Genomic DNA, 5,005 nt, shown 5'->3' with positions numbered 1-5,005 from the left:
AAGCATCATAGTCAGGGGCCAGCCGAACGTATGCCTTCTTCTCTCCACCAGGCCTGATTCAGGTGTTGACCTTGGCTACATCAATGTCATAGAGCTTCTTCACAGCCTGTTTGATCTGGTGCTTGTTGGCCTTGACATCCACAATGAACACAAGTGTGTTGTTGTCTTCTATTTTCTTCACGGCTGACTCAGTAGTCAGGGGGAACTTGATGATGGCATAAGTGGTCAAGCTTGTTTCTCCTGGGGGCGCTCTTTCGAGGGTATTTGGGTTGCCTTCGGAGACGCAGAGTCTTGGGTCGTCGTAACGTGGGTGATGTGCGGATCTTCTTTTTTTTGTGACTGTGGACACCTTTCAGCACCGCAGGGGTTTCCTTCTTAGCTTTCGGCACCATCTTCGTAAAAGGCTTTCTTTCCTTTTTTTAAAAGATTTTATTTATTTATTTATTTATTTGACACAGAGAGAGAGAGAGAGAGAGAGAGAGAGAGTACAAGCAGGAGGAGCAGCAGTGGGAGAGGGAGAAGCAGGCTCCCCACCGACCAGGGAACCTGATGCAGGCCCTTGATACCAGGACTCTGAGATCATGACGTGAGCCAAAGACAGAGATGTCTTAAATAGGACAGAAAAACAAACCACAAATGAAAAAAAAAAAGATAAATTGTGTTTTGTCAAAGTTAAAAATTGTATTCTTTGAAAGATACTGTTGGGGCAAAGATACTATAAGTGGCCAAAAAGAATATGAAAAGATGCTTAATATTTTATTAATAATCAGGGGAATGCAAATTAAAATTACAGTGAGGGGGCGCCTGGGTGGCTCAGTTTTTGGGCGTCTGGCTCAGGTCCTGATCCCGGAGTCCTGGGATTGAGCCCCACATTGGGCTCCCTCCTCAGCGGGAAGCCTTCTTCCCCCCTCCCACTCCCCCTGCTTGTGTGTCTCTCTCTTCCTGTGTCTCTTTCTGTCAAATAAATAAATAAAATATTAAAAATAAATAAATATAAAATCACAGTGAGATATCCCCACCTCTCATTAACATTAAAAAGATTGACAGTATCATGTGTTGTCAAGAATCCACAACAACTGGAACGCTCACACGCTGCTTGAAGCAGCGGGGGTAAGATGAAAAATCACTCTGAAAAGCAGTTGGGCAGTTTGTTACAATGGGAAACATGCACTTGCAATTTAACTAGCAATTCTGTTCCTAAATGTTTATCAGAAAAAAAATGAAAACACATACCTTTACAAAGACTTCTATAGGAACTTTCATCTTATTCATAATTAGCAAAACTTGAAACAACCCAAAAGTTCTTATCAATTGACTGGATAAGCAAATTGCAGAATAGCCATAAAACAAAATACTATTTGGCAATAAAGAAGAATACACACAAGGGGCACCTGGGTGGCTCTGTGGGTTAAAGCCTCTGCCTTTGGCTCAGGTCATGTTCCCAGGGTCCTGGAATCGAGCCCCGTGTCGGGCTTTCTGCTCAGTGGGAAGCCTGCTTCCTCTTCTCTCTCTCTCTGCCTGCCTCTCTGCCTACTTGTGATCTCTGTCTGTCAAATAAATAAATAAAATCTTTAAAAAAAAGAAGAAGAAGAATACATACAACAACACAGACGAATCTCAAAAATATATTAAACAGAAGAAACCAGAAACAAAAGAGTACCTACTGTATGATTCCATTTCTGTGAAATTGTAGCAAAGGCAAAAAACTAAAATGGCAGAAAATAAATCAATGTTTGGTCATGTCAAAATGACTCAGGCAACTTGAATAGTGTCCTTTCCCCCCTCCTAAACATAGGACAATAGGGTTATCGATAACCTTGATAATTGCAGTGAAATAACACACAGCAAATGTATTTCAGTTTCAATTCACAAGTTTATAGTGATACAAAAACATACACACACACGTTGTTTATAAAAATAAGACAAGGACAAATTAAAAATTGTCAGTGGTGGAAGCAAAAATGCTCTTGTAATATGTATATATTTTTTAAATATTTTATTTGTCAGGGAGAGAGCACACAAATGAGGTGGGGAGGCAGGCAGGTGGGAGAAGCAGACTCCCCGCTGAGCAGGGAGCCTGCCATGGGACTCAGTTCAATGACCCAGGACTAGATCCCAGAACCCCTGGATCATGACCTGAGCTGAAGGTAGACATTTAACCAACTGAGCCACCCAGGTGTCCCAATACTGTATAAAAATATTTTTCACTGTATTTCTAACATTTGGCCTAACCCCAGAGATTTTATTTTATTTTATTTTTTTTTAAAGATTTTATTTGTTTATTTGACAGACAGAGATTACAAGTAGACAGAGAGGCAGGCAGAGAGAGAGAGAGAGGGAAGCAGGCTCCCTGCTGAGCAGAGAGCCCGATGCGGGACTCGATCCCAGGACCCTGGGATCATGACCTGAGCCGAAGGCAGCGGCTTAACCCACTGAGCCACCCAGGCGCCCACCCCAGAGATTTTAAATTCAAGATATGTTTAAATTAAGAAATTAGGAAATGTATGGTTATTGAGGGAAATGAAAATGTGCTTATTTGTAAGGGTGTAAGCAAGGGTCAAAAGGGTTTTCTTAGGTCAAAACTGTCGGAGGCAGGCCCCTGGCCAGATGGCGCCTGGCTAGTTGCCAGGTTAGGATTGCCTCGTGAGACTAAGCGGAACGCCCAAAGAGGAAGTAAACAGCATTGGTTGCTAGCGAAGTTGTTTGTTTAGGTGCACAGCCTGATTCGCTCCCTCCCGTACCCTGCTCGCTGATTGGTCATGTAAGCATATATAAGTGTGTCGACTTGCGGAAATAAGGAGAGAGAAGATGCATCCGAACTGGGGCGTCTTGTCATCCTTGCCGGTCGAGGGCGATAAAAACATTTTTTTAATGTTGTTTTAACAATGCACAACACTTTTTTAAAACTTTTCATAAACCATCTGATCTTGGGTTCTACCCCCAGAAATTTCCTGAATTCACGTCACGTGTCCATTCTCAGGCCACATAGCTTTCCCTCCTTCTTTCCACATCTGAAATGCCAGGTCCTCTGAAACCTCCCAGTTCCATTACTGTAACTAATGGAATGGCAAGCAGTCTCCTAAATTCCGGGCCACTCTTGACGTTTACCATTCTTAAAGTCCTAGGTTTACATTAGGTCCCCTTTACTTTTGTCCCTTTGAGGACTCCAATCAGTCCACAGATATTTTGTCAGGATTTATAAATTTTCTCCCTTTAGGGTGGCATTTAATCAATAGGGAAGCCAGACTAAAGAATCTGGATGGATTCATAAAACCCATCGTTGTTCATGGAAAAACAACTTGAAGCACAAGCTCTCTGGATAGTTTTCAATCAATTTGTATCATAGAAAAGTTGTTTTCACCCATCACCAACTGGGACTATTTGGAAAACGGACTCTGAATGGGAAATTCCGGGGGAAGGGGAGCTTGTGTGTGGGAAGTGAGGAGAAGTGAGATAGGATGTAGATGCCACCAGAAATATGTTCCTGTGGGGCACCTGGGGGGCTCAGTGGGTTAAGTCTCTGCCTTTGGCTCAGGTCGTGATGTCAGAGTCCTGGGATAGAGCCCTGCATAGCATGGGCTCTCTGCTCAGCGAGGAGGCTGCTTCCCCCTCTCTCTGCCTGCCTCTCTGCCTACTTGTGATCTCTTTCTCTCTGTCAAATAAATAAATAAAATCTTAAAAAAAAAAAAAAAAGAATTATGCTCTTGAATGTGATTGGGGGAAGGTGGAAATTTAGAGCTAAAAAGGACCTTAGCGATCGTCTAGTCCATTCTTTTTATCTTACAGACTAAGAAACAAAGTCTTGAAAAGTAAAACAGCAGTAGCCTGCAGACAGCACCCTAGGAACCCCTGAAGCCTAGTTCAGGCTCCTTTCCACTGTACCACTGTACCACTTGCCTGTTTTTGAAAATGATCTATTTAGAAAGCTAAAACAGACAAATTCAGGAAACAGGCTCTTCATAGATTTCAGGGTTTGGTGATATTAAGATTTTGCCAAAACACAAAAACTGCCTGAGCTGTAAAGGTATTTAAATATTTGCAGAATCTTTAAAAAAAAAAAAAAAGTCCCATTTAAGGGGTGCCTGGGTGGCTCAGTAGGTTAAGCCTCTGCCTTTGGCTCAGGTCATGATCTCAGGGTCCTGGGATCGAGCCCCGCCATCGGGCTCTCTGCTCATTGGGGAGCCTGCTTCCCCCCCACCCTGCCTCTCTGTCTACTTGTGACCTCTGTCTGTCAAATAAATAAATACAATCTTTTTAATAAATAAATAAATAAATATTTGCAGAAGCTAGTTTAACTAGGTCTAGTATTTCCTAGGGGGTACACCTCCCTTGTTTATGTTTCTTAATGAAAAACTTGAAAACAAGAAAGTGGGGAGAGAGGCCAGCGGATCCACCCCGGCACAAAATGGACCCTTGATCATTCGTTCCTCATTTAGCAATATTTAATACCTACTGTGAATGAGGCACCGTGCCAGGTGCTGGGAATTCAAAGAACACAGTCCCTGCTCCCTAAGAGCTCACACTATAGTAGTGAAGACAGAGTATTAAAGTAGTAATTACATTAAAATATGTTGAGTGTTACAATTGGGGAAATGCCAGATTCTGTGGATTTATCCCCTGAGAATAATTCAAGCTGTTTCTCTTCTGTTATCAACATATTCCGGGGCTGCCTCTTGAGTTCCCCAAACATGAATTCTTTTCAATATAACCCTTAAAACAGCAAACATTTACTGAGCACTTACTGGTGTGCCATACAGTGTGTGAACATCTGCAAGAAAATTCCAAGGTAAATTAGCAATGGAAAAATCGTGCTATAGAAGGACGCAATTAAATGTAGTATCACTTGACAGCACAGGCAAGCTGGAAAACAATTTGATATATCTTGATTTTTATAGTATTTGTAACAGGTTTTGTCAGAAAATTACCGTGTATCCCGTTGCCCCCCCCGCCCCGCCCACCCCCCCCCCCCCCTCGCCCCCCTTCCTCTCCTCCCTCCTCCCCAGTC

Source organism: Mustela nigripes, chromosome 1 (assembly GCF_022355385.1).
Source record: "Mustela nigripes isolate SB6536 chromosome 1, MUSNIG.SB6536, whole genome shotgun sequence".
Lineage (NCBI taxonomy): Eukaryota > Metazoa > Chordata > Mammalia > Carnivora > Mustelidae > Mustela > Mustela nigripes.
This window is presented reverse-complemented; position numbering follows the sequence as displayed.